At 45.1% G+C, this 16,848-nt stretch overlaps 1 pseudogene; it reads right to left on the bottom strand.

The window, feature by feature from the left end:
- LOC103727590 overlaps nucleotides 1-16,848 on the bottom strand; it is a 28,028-nt pseudogene that overhangs the window by 9,380 nt on the left and 1,800 nt on the right.

The raw sequence follows: 16,848 nt of genomic DNA on the forward strand, positions 1-16,848 counted from the left end.
AAGACTTTCTGCAAACTGGCAGGGGTGAAGTGGGGGGTTTTATTTGACTAATGGTACAATGCAGAAATTAAGAAGCAACAAGAATTGCTGATAAGGACATGCATTTACTATTGCAGACAAACATTCTAAAGACAGCACATGTGGAACAGAATGAGGAAATATTTCTTTAAGGTTATCTCCATGATGAAACAATTGCAAATGGCTCATTGTGCTGGGCATGGTTTAAATGGAGCCATTAGAAGGAAAGAAAGAAAATTACAACAGCATTGAAGCCTATGTTCAGCCTCTGAAACAAACAGTCCCGTTTATTAAACATTCTCCACTCCCATACTCAGGTGACTTTAATCTCCCACTCTGACTCCATCACGATTCTATGAGGAAGAGCAGGTAGGCAGAATAGAACATGGCAGGCAGGTCACCTGTTGAGTCCTGGCAGACGTGGGTCAGTCATGGCCTGAGATCTTCCTATTATAAATGCAGTGAACTAGATCTAGAACCATCCTAGGAGACCAAGTTAGTCAGAATGGCCTGAAAAAAGTTGAAGGACAGTTTCTGTGCTCAGATTGCACTGTGGCTAAAAGCATGGAGCAGAAATATGGACCATGCCTTAAAAAATGCCAGCAGGCTGGGCACAGTCACTTATACTTGTTTATTTTATTTATTATTTTTATTTTATGTGTATGCGTGTATTGCCTGCATGTAGGTAAGTACACCCATGTCGTGTAATGCCTGCAGAGGTCAGAAGAGGCTGTCAGATCCACTAGAACTGGAGTTAGGGACAGTTGTTAGCTGCCATGTGGGTGCTGGGATTCAAACCCGGGTCCTCTGTAAGAACAGCCAGTGTTCTTAACTGCTGAGCCATCTCTCCAGCCCAAGTCACTTACACTTGTAATCCTAGCACTTAGGAGGCGGAGGCAGAGGACCATAAGTTTGAGACTAACCCAGGCTACATAGTAAATTACAGGATAGCTTGAGATACAGAGTAAATCTTGTCTCCAAAAACTAAAAAGCTAGGCACCTGGGAAGGTAGGAGCTTTGAGGAAAGTCATATATAAAACAGTGCTGACTCTCAGTTTACAGGCCCTGTGGCCGCAGGCTTCTGAGCAATGCTATATTCATAACCATCCACCACGTCTTCCTGTGCCCTCATGGTATCTTATTCTCTTTTCTTTCCTTTTTTTTTTTTTGTTTTTCTTTTTCGAGACAGGATCTGTAGCTCAGGCTGGACTCAAACTTGTGACCCTCCTGCTTCAGCCTCCCTCCCAAGTGCTGGATTATAGGGCATGCACTTGACTTCAGGTGCTTTTAAAATAAAGTTTCATTCCTTAATTTCATCTTAAGCAATGCAATGACGGCAAGGATTCTGTTTTTGTCAGTATAAGTAGAAAATGATTACATAAGCATCAAAGAAGAAATATCAGTGGATGTGGCACCTAAAAGATCTCTCTGTGCACCATGCTGAAGAAAACCGGCATCAAAGAGCCCCCAAGGCTGCTCCCCACACACGTGCTCTTGCCTCAGTACCTCAGGAGCTATTTACACAACCTCCTCCATCTCCCATGCTTGCATGATCTTCTCAGGGGAAGGTCCTTGGGGTAAGAACCATGTTCTCCAAGAACCCCACTCAGTGCCTGGCACTCCTGGTCTTTCAATAAAGGTTGAATGCAGTCAACCTTTATTGAGTGGTGCTTTATTGAGTGGTGCTGAGCAAGAGGAAGGTCCCTTGGTGCAAAGGAAGCTACTTTTCTTACTCCTGAGTCCTGGACCCCAGCCGAGTAAGTCCCCATCTCAAATATACTCCAGCTCTTCTGCTATCACCTCCTACTCTATGACCCCTTCAAGACACCCATTCATCCATGTCAGCCCTGCTGGGAGCCCTGGAGCAAATAGATCCCAGGGCATTTTTTTTCTACTATGAAGGAATTTGTCACTTGGGGCAAAGTTCAGTTAGTTAGTGAGCTGGTTGAGGAATGGGGATTGTCCTAAAATGAGGTTCCAAATTTGTCCCAGAACCTGCCCTGGAATTGGGTTGATTGTACAGACCCAAAAGATGGAGACCAGTGCCAGAGAGGACCCATCCCACAACATGTCCACTAGTACTTAGAGCCCAGATCCTTCCACTCCCAGGTCTGTCTCCCCCTGCCACTATAGTCTAAGACAGTTGCCCCCACTCCACTGCCCTGACCTCTGAATGACCCCGTACACCCTATTGATAGCTGTACATGCTGGTGGGCAGCTCACAAACTAGGACCGAAACAGGTGTGAGGGATCAGGAGACTGACAAATGAGTGGAGACAGCCACAACCAACTGTGGGAGCTCAGATTTATTGTCATGTGCTTGTATGTGCCTGGGAGAAATGTCAGGCCCAGAAGTTCGCAGTAGGCTGGGTAGGAGGAAGGTCTGGAGTATTGTCCTGCTTCCTGGTTCCACCCAGTATCCAGATGGGTGTTAGTCCCCTACCCTGCCAAGGTCTCACAGGATTCTAGGGGTTCCATTTCCCAGTCCCCATTCCTGGGGGAAGTACTCCTCAGAGCTGGGCCTGAATGGCCCCAACTCCTCCTCTGCTGAACCTTCATACCATTTGCAGTGGGGAGGATCCCAGGCAGGCTGCAAGTCCACAGACTACCACCACAGCCTCATCAGTAAAAGCAGTGACTCTCAGCTCACAGCAGCAGGTGGCAGAGGAAGGAGGGAGCAGCCAAGTCGGGAACAGGACTGCCTGTGGGGCCTATGACTGACCAGACTCACAATTAGCAAATGTCCCTCACCACACTTTTGTTCACCTAAAACCCTCCCATGTGAGGACAGCTAGCCAGATGGCTGCCAAGGTGCCCTGGCCTCTGACATGCCTGCTTCTCTGATTTCTGCTCATCCTCCTAAGATGCTGGCACTCAAAGAAGCCTGGCTAGGACTCAAGTGAGGCCTAGAGATGCAGGACAGGGTTTCCCCCGAACTTCCAGCTCAAAGCCATGGGCTTTTTGGCCCACAGGAACAACTGCCCAGGTTGGGCTGCCATCATCACCACCAGCAACAAAGGGCCTCCTGGGCTAGGGGGCAGGGGATTGAGTGGACAAGGGCTAGCTTAGCACGCAGAAGGTACTAGGTTTCATCTCCAGCAGAGAGAAAAGGGGTGGGGTACACAGAGGGGTGGAGGGACTGAGGGAAAGGAGGAAAATGAAGGAAACAGCTGACCTCCTTCTGTTAGCTCAGCTCTCTGGACTTGCAGCCCCATCCTCCTCCTTGCTTGCTCTTCTTCTCTCCTCTCTCTCTTCTTGCCTCCTTCACAGCTAAGACATCATGCCTACTCTTTCCTGTTCTCTTCATAATACACTAAGGGGAAGGAAGGAAGGAAGGAAGGAGGGAAGGAAGGAAGGAAGGAAGGAAGGAAGGAAGGAAGGAAGGAAGGAAGGAGGGAAGATGCCCCAGTGCTTAGGTTCCCCAGATCGAAGAAAAAGAAATACAGCAATGGTCTGTCTGTGCCTGAGTGCATGTACACAGCTCTGTCTGTGATGACCTAGCACAAAGCACCCAGTCAGTGTATGTGTGCTACCATATATGGGAGACAAAGAAACTGAATTGTCAAGGGGAAGTAATAGAGGGTATGAAAGTCTGGGTCTTTCTTTGTTCGAGGCTCTGCTTTAGAGAACTTTCTCACAGAACCACATGCTAGAACAGATAACTTCTTCCTGGAGGGAAGAAATGCCTTGGTGTATCCTCTCTCTGTACATAGCACCTCCAACAGGCTTGCCTAGAACTTACAAGAAGAAGGAATTGGAGGGTCCCCGTTCAAATACTTCCTTGAGGCCACCCTTCTTCTCTGGGAATTTGTCATAGATCTGGCGGATGTCCACGGCTTCGAGGTAGGGGTCGCTGTAGCTTGGGCTTGACTGGCCGATGTGCACAAACAGGTGCTTGTTGTACTGTGAACAGAAGAGCAGCAGGTCTGAGAGTGATGCCGAAGGGAACCAGAGAGACAGCTCTGGTGCTGCCTCACCTATGAGCTGGGGAGAATAACTTTACCTCTCTGGGCCTGAGTTTCCCTACTGGGAGAAGGGAGACAGTGCAGGTCTACTTCTTTCACACAGGGCTTCTGGGGACTGTGTATTTGATACAATTCCTCAACTAAAAATTAAGCTTGACAGATAGGGAGAATCCTATGTGCATGCCTGCCTCCTCCATGTGCTACTCAGGCCTTCACAGAGGACATTGATCACCCAGGACACCAGCCACTAAAGAGGACAGGTCAGGGGTAGTCTGCTTTACCCTGCTGGTGTCCTAGAGAGTGTGAATCAGACATCCTCAGCTTCCTATGAGACCCTCAGAGTCAGGGAGTGGGGAGGGGTGGGGACCAGGGCTGGGAGGAGAGGACGATAGAATAAGAGGAGAAAAATAGAGCAGAAGGGAGGAGCCTAAGGGAGCTGGGAGGGGAAAGGAAACCAGGGAGGGCTTGAGGTGGGAGACCTACAAAGAGCAAGGGAAAGAAGACAGGGCAGGCAAGAAAAGGCTAGAAAAGCCCAAGAATGCTAAATTAATCCCAGAGAGGAATGGGACAGAAGAGCAGGCCAGAAAGCCAGAGGATCCAGTAGAAGGTAGGGTCTCGAGGACTGGGGACCTACCCCATCAGGGTCACACTGGTGCTCCAAGGAAGCAGAAAACTCCAGTGTCCAAAACTTGGAGTTGGCCACACTGCTGTCACTGGGTGTCAGGCATTCGGAGAGCAACTAGATGGGCCTGGCAGCAGACTCGAACCCAGCACAAGGTGGGAGAAGCACATGGAATCTACAGCACCCTCTGTGAAGACTCAGCCAAACTGGTAAGAGCTCTGATTGCTAGGAAGACAGGGTCAAGCATAGGCTAGGGCATATGGAAGTATCTTACAAGTGCAAGGGCCCACTCCATCCAATTTGATGGGTCCAGACCTCTGCATAGACCCAAACACAAGGCAGATGGAGTCTGGAGGAGCTCAGCCAGCTGGACTGGAGGGCTGCCAGGGCAGGCACTGAGGGGCTCTTACCTTCAAGAAACTTCTAGTATAGGCAAGAAAATAGTCAGCTGAATCAATTTTCTTAACACTGTAGAAGTTATAAGAGAAAGGAGTTTCCTGAAGGGCTCACAGTCACCTCCAACCCACAGAATACAACCTGAGACACAGGGTTGCTTACGAATGGACAAATTGGCCAGAACTGATGAACTGTACCCTCAGCACCACAGAAGAGCTCTTTGTGCTGGTCAGGAAGGTGAGGCTTGAAAGAAACCATGAAGTTCAAGTAGCAAGTCCTGGGTGATGACATGGAGGGTACCTGAAAGTCTGAAACTACTAGATTCTAGTACATGGGGGCTAGGAGCCTGCTGGAGGAGGCTGAGAAGTCAGCATGTGGTAGAACTACACAGAAAGGCAAATATAGGCCAGTGGCAGGAAACAAGGGCACAGAGCCAACTGAGGGTGGTGGGCTAATGGGATGGCTTCTATTCTTCAATCAAGGAAAACCATTGATGGAGTTGAAGTGGGGCTGGGAAATGTTCAGTCCTGCTTTTCTTGTTTGTGATATTGAGGATGGAACCCAAGGCCCAGACAAACATTCCAGGTGAACTTCCTACCCTGGGCCACATCCAGACCAGCTCTGCATTTTTCACAATCTTATTCCCAGTATAGAGGAAGGACTGGGTAGGGGTAAGGGCACATTAGAAGCAAAGTCTTGGCAATTTTCCAAGTGAAAAGTGAAGTGGGGCCATAAGTGAATAGGAATGGAAAAGGCATTATAGGAAGAAAAACACCAACGCTTGACAGCAGCCTGTAAGGCTGAAGTGTAGATCACCTAGTTTTCCCATCTGAGAGTCTAGTGTCCAATAGTACCTTGGGAGGAAGCAGAGAACTCAGGAATACGGTAAAGGGAAGGAAGAAGAAACCAAGAAAGAATGGTCCAGGAGGGTGGCCAGCTGTGCTGAACACATCAGCCTATGCTTAATGCACCCCCAAATCCTACCCCCCTTCCTTCATTCAGCTCCAGCGTACTGAGGAACTGCTGCATGCACACCCTAGGATACCCACAAGATACTCAGAGACACCAGCCATAGGCACAAACAGAGAGTGGCAGTGAAGAACGCCCCTGCTAGATGGAGGTCTACAGGGTACTGGGTGGACAAACAGCAAGAGCCTAACCTGGATGGGGGCAGGTGAGTGCAACCTCGGCCTGGGAGGAGCACCCCAGCCACAGTCCAGAGGCAAAGCAAGCAGCAGTGTGAAAGTATCCCAGGAAAGCATTCTAAACCTGGAAACATGGTAAGAGAGATCCTTGAGAATCACAGGGAGCAGGGGATCCAGAGCCAATTAAGAGGACCTGAGCACAGACTGCATCAGCATGGACAAAGGACAGAAATGAGGAACGGGGATGAGGAGGACTGGACCCCAGTCCAGTGATGCTCCATATGGGGGTGAAAGAATCAGCAAGCAGGCACCCAAGGGTGGCTGAACTGCTCTGTGTTGGTGCCAAGAAAGTGAGGACACTGAGTAGGGGACCTCGTGCCCCTCACCGCCGTAGCCCCCAGACCAGTGTGCATCTTATCCCCTGACATTAGCTGGTGTCTGTGGGGATTTACCAGTCATTGCCCATGGGGAGCTTGCAGCACTTTCCAGCCTTACCAGCTTCTTAACCCTCATGCTCTCTCTTCCCAGGTAACTCTCAATAGGAGGTTTGTGATACCTATAGTCTTTTTTTTTTTTTAATAGTTATGCCTGCATGTAGGTAAGTGCACCTGTATCGTGCAATGCCCGCGAGGACAGAAGAGACCATTGGATCCCCTGGAACTGGAGTTATGGGCAGTTGTTAGCTGCCATGTGGGTGCTGGGATTCAAACCCAGGTCTTCTGCAAGAACAGTCAGTGCTCTTAACCACTGAGCCATCTCTCCAGCCCGATACCTATAACCTTGACCTGTCTAAAAGAGGCCCCAGTGCCTCCCTTCTATCTCCATCTATCATTAGATCCCCAACACAGCTCCCTTAACCCCAAGTGAAGACATGGATTAGGGGTCACCTTTTCCTATTCTCTTGGATACCCTGATGGCCTTGGTAGAGTCAGTTCCAAAGTCATCAGGGACAGGTGCATCTGCCTGGTGTGGCCACCAGCACTGACGAAGAAAATGAAAACATTTGCAGAAAGCAGGAGGAATGCTCCACCTCCAACCTAGATAAAACCTTGCAAAAACAGTCTAGTACCAGGGAGAGTTCTACTAGAATCGACACGGGTGCATTTCTGTCATTTTCTATGTGCTCTAGTAGGACTCTGCTAATTGACAGCTATGTAGAACTCAAAAGTGGCCTGCAGAGGTAGGAATGGCATCTTTTCTATTCAATAGTCTGTTCATCATGGTCAAAGTCAATTACAATAATGTCTTTAAGAAGAAAATAAGCACTGGCTGACATGTGGGCAGCAAGCTGTATAGACAAAGCGGGAGAAGGTAGCACCAATGCCATGACATCCTTGTGTTGGGCTGGCCCACTGTGAACTTTGGGCCACTTTCAGTTCTCCAGAATAGAAGGACAAATGACTTTTTTGACCTTTCCAGTTTCTTACCCCACAGTGCTATGCTACCCCTAGGTAACCCCCAATAACCCTGATTTGTGGTATCTACAGTCTTAACCTGTCTAGACAAGGAGAAGGACAACCCAAAGGATATTCACCTCAAAATATTCACCAACCATCTCAGAAGTGGGGTAATTTCAAAACCATAACAGTAATGAATTCAGACACAGGAAATTAAGTTATCATCATGTCCTTACCAATGCTAAGAATGCTTAGCTCTGAGACAGATGGCCACTTACAGATCAATTCTGGAAAACTGGCAGTACCATACCCACTCACTGGGCATTACTATCCCTATGGAATCAAAACAAGGCATGGCAACACAGTACTAACACAGACCCAAAGGACTCTGCCACCTCTTCCAGCTCCCATAAGTCCTTCCTCATGGAAGAGCTACCCAAGAGATGCAGTGCCAGTTCATCCTGAAGCCCATCCACCTGATGACAGCCCAGCAACAGAGAGAATCGGGTCAGAAGACAGTTCAAAGGAGCACTGCCAAAAACTGTGCCTGTTGGTAGGCTCCTGGCATCCCTGCACAACTTGCCCACACTGCCTTCTCCTATGTCCAGACAGCTCTTTGTACTTTCCCTACCAGCTATTTGTGAGAATGGCATCTGCCCAAACCTATCTTGGATATGTTTTGCTGTCTGAATAAAAAGGGTTCCCTCACAAAAGGCATCTTCAGGCTGTTGGCCAATGTGAATTCCTGCAGAGAGCTAAAGGAGAGACTAAATTCTAGAGTCCATGTACATATAGACTGTGAATTGAAAAGATATTCTAGGAAGCATCGTTTCATCAGATCTGTATGATCACTGGGTCTGTATAATGGATCAAGAAAATGATGAAGAGAAAATTACTGCAGTTCCAGAGTCTATCAGACCAGCTTCTGAAAGCCAATGTTATTTTCCTAAGGCACCTGTTCAGAGAATCACATAACATTGAACAACATTCCTCAACCAATAAGATGATTGTGTTTAACTCAGTAGTGCATAACTCCAAGCATTCTTTGGATTCCTACTTCCTCCACTTAGAACTAGAAAATGAATTCACAAAATATGTTTTTCCTTCTTGTATAATTCTGGACAGAAAATTGCTGTAGGATATTTCTAGAAGACTATTTCATTCTTGGGAAAGGGCTCAGGTAGCTGTGACCCTAGAGAGACTCTAGAAAGAATGCCTCGCATATGTCTTGCTTCCAAATGAATGATCCCCCCTATGATAGGCTGGCTAGTGAGACAAATATGAGTTTTGACACAACATGCAGTGACTAGGTAGAGAAACTTGACCAGGGTGGCAGAAGCAGGGGCTCTGCCTTAGCCCTCAGGACTCTAACCTCAACCAGCCCAAGCGGAATGCCTTTTAACCCTGAGCGATACTGACCCAGATCATCCTAAAGATGCAGACATTCAAAGGAAACAGCTTCCTGAGCCCAAATCAGTGAATGCTTCCATAATATAACAGGAAGGTTTTGATGGAGGAGCATGCCAGGGTCTCATCTGGCAGATGTACATCCAGCTACCTGTCCCCAGCTGCAGCAGCTACTCCAAAACAGCTGTAGCAAAAGTAGGGCTATTTGGATCCCAGCATCAACTGTCTGGATGCAAAGTCTTCCTTCTTTGTGAATCTTACTAGAAAAGGCTACAGAGGTGATGCAGTGCTCTGTTAAAATGATGAAGACTATCTGAAACAGAATTAGCCCCTCAAGAAAGGAGGTAACATGTTTTCAACAGTTTACTCACAGGCTCTGATATTGACAGGAAAAATGTCACTAATCAAAGCAGTAAGAAGAAAAGCTTCTCTGGTGATAAAGGAAATCAAATGACACTTTTTGCTAAGTCCAAGCCAGTGGCCATTTCATCTTATAGTCATTTGTCCTCCCAGAATCATTCCAGGTACCAAACCTTGATGCAGCTACTTCCCCATGCACAGAAGGAAGCGCTTCAGAGTCCAGGTTCCCATCAGTACACAACCACAACTGCATGCAAATCGTCCTGTTTCATGGAGATTTGCTCAAAGAAGCAACATAGATATAGTTGTGAAGCTAGTTTTTTGCAAGGAAAGGAAGATTATCTCAAATGACTTAAGTTTTTGTGAGTGGGAAAACAAAAGCTTATTACAGTTGATCATGGGGATCGAGGTGGGCAGGAGCAGTGCCCCAAACCCAAGTACTGGGAGGCTTTTATCCTCAGCACTAAACCTTGGCCAGGCTAACCTCGCTCGCTCGTCCAGCTTACCTTCCCCAGGCACTTCCCAGCCAGTACCTCAGAAAGTACTTTTTCATTTCTCAACACTGGGCACTTGCCCACTGAAACTTCTTCCCCATTCAATTGCACTTGTCAGGCTAAAAGCAAAGAGCATTTTTGTGATCTCACACACCCAGCGCCCTTCTGGAATCCCTGGTGTCTCACCAAGGGAAGCCAGTAACCATCTGGATTCTACACAAAAGGAAACTGTAGAGTGGTATTCACCAATGCATTTTGTAACTCTTCACCCCAGCATGTAGAGTTTGGCTAGTTGGAAAACTGGTCCCTCAAAAAGAAAGTAAAATGGAGGCTGGGGTGTAGCTCAGTTGGTAGAGTGCTTGTTGAACATGCACAAAGCCCTAGGTTTGATACCCAGCACCCCATAAACCAGGCATGGTGGTATACAACTGTAATTCCATCACCTGGGAGGTAGAGGCAACAGGATAAGAAGTTCAAAGTCAGTCTGGGATTTTACATGAAAGAGAGAAACAGAGATAGAAACAGAGAAACAGACAGCTGACCAGAGGAAAAGAAAATAGTTTCCCTAAAAGGAACTTCGGAGTCACCTTTACATTTCTGGTGTTCCAGAAGCCAATTCAAAGCAAGATAGATGCAAGGACATATGTCTAAGGGCAGCTGAAGGACCTGGAACTACATAGACTACCCAAGGAAGAGTTCATATCCTATTTGGACTCTGAAACCCTCCAGCTCTTTATTTAGTCAAATAGAAAGCAAATCCAAGCCTTGCATGAAATTCCATGAGGGAGAAGAAAGCAGAGGACAGTGTCCTTGTGATGGTCCTCCTTGGGGAAAAGCCCCTTCCAGCTCTAAGATTGTGGATGATGTGGCCAGCCCAGACTCAGAGCCTACACTGGCTTGTGCTGATGCGGACAAGCATTTAGCCAAGCACATTTAAGCACAATACAAATCTGATGTCCACAAGAACGGGGCTAATAACGGAAATTATTGTGACCCATTTCATAAAATAGCTGGGACAGGCAGCAGCAGGATAATCATTAACACTCAGAGCTAAAGAATTCTCCTTATTGAGATTATTTGACAAGATTTTCATGCTAAAACTTTCAGGCTCTAGCATTTGGAAGGCTCTTCCTAATAAAGCCTTAGTGACATTAAAAGCTGGAGAATACATCTTCCATAGAAGAAGCCTGCTTATTGTCAGCACTCTGAGATCAATGTGCAGAGAAGACAAGGATGTCAAATGAGGACTTGGCCATGAGACTAGATAGTGCAGAGAAGGGGTCTGCATGTCATTGGATGCTTTAAGTAGGCAAGATCAAAGCATTAAGAAGAAAAGCATGTACAATCATGAAGGAAATCAAGCAAACCCTTTTTCTGGATGAGAGACAGTGGCCATTTCTGTGGTATGTTAGTCACATGTTTCCACATGATCATTCTAGGAATTATTTCGTGATGTAGTTAAAGTAGAGAAAACTAAAGTGATCCAAGAGCCATGGGTACCATGACATCAGTTTTCCTTTTCATTTCTTTCCTTCTTTGTTGTTTTTTGAGACAGAATATCATGTGTAGCCCAAGCTGGTCTCAGACTCATGGTAGTCGTTTTGCCTCAGCCACCATGCCCAGCTTGATAGCACAGGTTTTAAAGCGGCCTCCTTAGTTGACAGCACAGGTTTTAAAGCGGCCTCCTTAGCTGACAGCACAGGTTTTAAAGCGGCCTCCTTAGTTGACTTGTTTTCCAATTAGTGTTAAATTCATTTGCAAAGTCCCCAGGGAAAAGAGCTGTGAGGAGAAAGAGGGAAATGTTTGCTCATTTCTGTGCCCTTTCCAAAGGTGTCTATGCTAAGACCAAGTTCTGGAAATGCCTTTTCTTATTTTGAAAGTGACCTCGGCACTTCATGAGTTATCTTAGTCCAGAGAAAAAGGCTACTTAATGGATATCAGAGAAAGACTGCTGTGTGGGCAAATTTCTCCCTGGCCAACGGTGTCTGGAAGGCGTGGCTGTGAAGAGGTCATGTTTTGCCATATCTGTAGCAGTATTTGTGCAATGAGAAGAGACTAAAGAATGCTACTCATTAGGACCTTGAAAGAAAGGCTTATCTGGTACTAGGAAAATCATATGAACCTATCACCAAGTCCAAACCAATGGCCATTTCAGTGGCAGCTCCTAGTCATTTATCCTTCAAGAATTGATCCAGGAACCAACATTTGATAAGCATACATCTAGATACTCCCTGCTACATAATCATTGGTTAGGACTTTATGAAAAGTTTGACCTGGCTTCCTTCATTGGCAGACAAGCTTTTCTTCCTGCTGTTTTGACTGGTGGCATCTTTCTTGCTGATAGCACAGAAATAGTTCTCCTCTCTCAGTTACACAAGTATTGTTACAAACACATGATCAAGATAAGATACTGCTGAGGTTTCTCTGAAGCCCTGCTTTTTTGTTGCAGTTAGCCAGGGAAAGAAATTACTCATGAATCATCCTTTCTCTGACTTTTATAGATGTGCAGTTGAGATATCAGTTTAGGGGTGGCAGATTAGAATGAGTTGTAGAATACTCAATAAAATGACTGCCAGGACTTCTCAGATAGTCACTGGATTTAGAGTTTCTTACTTCCAGGGGTTTTTCCATCTTTTTTTCCTAATTGACTCAGGGTTTATAAATAGTTTAGTTCTGTTAGTTTATTTTATATGTGTGGAATAGCTGGGCATGGTGGCGCTCCCTCAGCACTTCATTCTTATATAAGTGTCACTATTTGATCTCTTTGATGGTCCCCAAAAGTTCTCAAGCCTTTATTTGACTTAACTAGGATCTTATTTAGGGATGAACCCTATCCCTGCCCATCCTAGGTGGTTGCTGAAAGCATTTCAACAATTGTTTTAAGTTCATTGTCATCTGTAGTGGATAGCATTAGAGCAAATAGACTAGCCTCAACCTGAAAGGGGGTGTTAAAGGATAGGTTCACAGGAACTTTGAAAAGTCCCAACACGTTCTGGGAGAAAAAAAAATGGATGAATGGATGGATAATTGCACACACATTAGCAAGCACGCGCATGCGTGCGTGCGTGTGTGTGTGTGTGTGTGTGTGTGTGTATGTGTGTGTGTGTTGCTGGGGAAGGCAACCAGAACTTCATAGGTAAATGCTCTACGCTGAGCTGCATCCACATTATGGGAACCTAGGAAGCAGCATATACAATGAGCTGCACATTTTCAGCAGACCTGAAGGCCCTAAACAAATATTAAGGAGTGGGGCTGGAGAGATGGCTCAGCAGTTAAGAGCACTGGCTGCTCCTCCAGAGGATCCAGGTTCAATTCCTAGCACCCACATGGCAGCTAACCATCTGTAACTCCAGTTCCAGGGGAATCCAGTGCTCTCTTCTGACCTCTCTGGACACAAGTGCACTTACAACATGCAGGAATATACCCAACCACATAAAATAAATATTTTTTAAAATTAAAAAATAAACATTAAGGAGTAATTAATGAGTCTTATAGAATTATATATATGCATCTCATGAACACTAATCAAAGAATTAAACATTAGTCTAATGATTTATACTAAAAGTATAATGGCAGCTAATTTTATTTAGATGAGAATTTGGTTGAGTGGTACTATTTATGTCATGCACATTAAATGAAATTTTTAAAATTTTACTTGTGCTATAATTATGCGCAAATTGATTACTTTTTCCCATAGTTGCCTCATGACTCACATTGTAAGCTAAGAGTGATGACGGCACAAGCCTGTAATCCCAGCACTCAGGAGACAGCCAGAATGATTTCAAGTTCCAGCCTGGGCTGGGGTACATAGAGAGATACTATCTCAAAAAAGGGGGGAGAAGCCAGGCATGGTGGTACACACCTTTAATCCCAGCACTTGGGAGAGACAGATGGATCTCTGTGAGTTCAAGGCCAGCCTGGTCTACATAGCGAGTTCTAGGCCAGCTGGGGCTACAGGGAGACCCTGCCTCAAAAAGACCAGAAAAAGGCGGGGGAGAGCAAAGGAAAAATGAGAGAAAGATTAGTTTTAGGATGTGTGTATCATAATGTGTGAAGTGTGTAAAGTACAAAATCTGGGAAGAGGAAGACGAAGTAAAGAGATTTTCAAGACACTATATCTGTATATTTTTAGCAGCAATAATCCAGGAATTTGGGGGGGGCACACACCATAGCACATGTGTGGAGGTCAGAGAACAACTTGTGGGAATCTGTTCTCTCCTATCACATGGGTTCCAGGGATCAAACTCAGGTCATAAGGCTTGGTAACAAGTGCCTTTACCCACTAAGCCACCTTGTCAGCTCACATACTAAGTTTTACCATGACATATATGCATTATGAAGTGTGCATAATTTTTAGGAAGTTTTCTTAAACATACTGGCATGCATTTCTCCTTTTTGTTTCTTCTCTCTCTCTCTCTATGGGAAGATTACTCTCCACATCATTTTAGATTTGACCACATGACCTCCTTTGGTTAATGAAATGGGAGCACACAGGGCATAAAGCACACCTAGTCAGAGGCTTCCTTTGAGTTTCAGGGGGCTGAGGAAGTAGCTCAGTGGCAGAGCTTGCTTAGCAAGCACAAAGTCCTGGTTTGGGCTTCCAGCATGGAGTGAAAAGACTACATGAGTTTCTGCGGCTTGGTCCTTGCCTCCCATTTTGAGGTAACTATAAACCAGTGACTACTGCTATTTTACTCTGCTTCTTTGAATGAGAGAGATGTACAACTGATTTACATTTGATTTGTATCTAGAGTATAACCAAGGTAGCGAAGTCCTCGCTCCTGGCAGCTTTCAATTTCTAATATAATAATAATAATAAAGCTGTTTATGATCTACTAAATCTCTAAGGGCAATTCTTCCTTGTAAGCCAGGAGTTAAAAATTAATTTTTTAAAAAAATTTACTCACAATTTTTATCAGTGGTATATAATGCTGTTATACCTATGTGCCAGTGTTTTAAAATAATTTTTCTTGTGCTGGAAGTTTGACCCATGGCCTCATGCATGCTAGGCAAGTGCTCTGCCACTGAGCTAATTCTCCAGCCCTCAGGTACCTAATGTGGTGTGGACATATGTTTTCATTCTCTTTTTTGCATACCTAGCAAGGGACTTTCTGGGTCATATGGTGAAAAGAGTACTGCACTACTTTACAAAATGGCTACATCACTTTATATCCCCAACTGTAATGGATGAGGGAACCAATTTCCACACCCTTACCAACATTTACTTTTTCAGCCATCCTAGTAAGTTTGATGTGATATTTCACTGAAGTTTTTATTTGCATTTTCCTAATGAATGACTAAGATGCTGATCTGTTTCCTTGTTATTACTGGTTATTTTGGTATCTTTAAAGAAATATTTCTTTAACTCCTCTCTCTCTCTCTTTTTAAGCATTATATCATTCAATTATATCTCATTTTTACTTTTTTTTGAGACAGAGTCTCAGTAAGCTGCTCAGGATTGCCTTGAACTCAAATCTCTAGCCCAGGCAGGCTTTGAACTTGTAACTCAACATCCTGAGTAGTTTAGCCCCTAGACTGGAGCCTGGCCACTATTTGGATTTTTAAATGGGGTTATCTTTTTGTTGTTTAGTTATAATATTCAAGATAGACTATCAGAGACATGGTTTGCAAATTATTTTCCCAAACTGTATTGTATTTTCACTTGTCCTTTCAGATAGTCTCATTATATATCACAGACTGTTTTCAAACTTGACATTCTCTTGCCTCAGCCTCCTGAGTGCTGGGACTACAGTCATACACCACTATACCTGGGCCTTTTTACTTTCTTTTTTATTTTATTTTTATTTACTTATTTATTTATTAATTTATGTCTTTTTGAGACAGGGTCTCCCTGTAGCCCCAGCTGTCCTGGAACTCACTATGTAGACCAGGCTGGCCTTGAACTCACAAAGGTCTGCCTGCCTCTGCCTCCCAAGTGCTGGGATTAAAGGTGCGCACCACCACGGCCCGCTACTTTTTTTTAAAAAAAGATGTTTTTATTATTTTTATTTCTGCATATGAGTGTATTGCCTGCATGCATGTGAGTACACCTGTGTCATGCAATGCCCAGGGAAGTCAGAAGAGGGCATTGGATTTCCTGGAACTGGAGTTACAGATGATTGTTAGCCATCATGTGGGTGTTGGGATTTGAACTTGGGTCCTCTGTAAGAGTAGCCAGTACTCTTAACCACTGAGCCATCTCTCCAGCCCCTACATACAATAAATCTTTTTCCATAAAAAAGCCCTTTTGAATATATTTATATTATATTAATAAAACAAATGCATTTCGTTGGAGACTTGAGTCTCATAAGATACTTCCTTCTGTGGTAGGCTAAGGCTGAGATCCTAGCAGACAGCCTGAGAGGGGGTTTAGTGGCTGTGATCTCAGCTGACTGCCAGAGTGTCGGGTTCTGGCCTCCCTCTGGCATTGGGGCTGAGAACTCAGGGGACTGCCTGAGAACAACTGGATCCTGCCTCCACATGGCGGTATGAGTTTTGCAATTTGGGAGTCTTTTAGATAGACCCACTGAAGGGATACTCCAATTGCCTCACCCTGCATCCCTGTTCAGCATAGAAGAAGCCAGAGCAGTCTGCCCCCACCCCCTTCAGAGGACAGTGTGATAAGAATAGGAGGTAGGAGTTGGCTGGGCAGTTGGGGAAAAAGACCCCAAAGAAAAGTAGCCAGTTTCTTGGCTAAAACTCATAATGTCCTTGGGCCTCTTAGCGACATACTCCATTCCAAAGGCCAAAGGTGTCTAAACTATTTGGGAGCTTTTATCTAATCCTTAAAAGATTTTAGGGTTACCTCTTCAGAGGGGGGACTGTTAGAGTAGCAAAAAGCCCCGCAGGGGAAAAAATAAAAGAAGAAGAAAGAATGCATGAGGGGAGTGATAGGGAGATGTGGAAGGAGTTGGAGGAGAGGGAGTGGGCATGCATTTGATTGAAACACCTTGTATGCATGTATGAAATTCTCAAAAGATTATTTTTTTTTTAAGATACTTCTTTCTATGTAAATATTTTTGTTTGGGTTTTTTGGGGTTTTTT

The sequence above is a fragment of the Nannospalax galili genome, unplaced genomic scaffold (assembly GCF_000622305.1).
Source record: "Nannospalax galili isolate Female #2095 unplaced genomic scaffold, S.galili_v1.0 scaffold589, whole genome shotgun sequence".
Lineage (NCBI taxonomy): Eukaryota > Metazoa > Chordata > Mammalia > Rodentia > Spalacidae > Nannospalax > Nannospalax galili.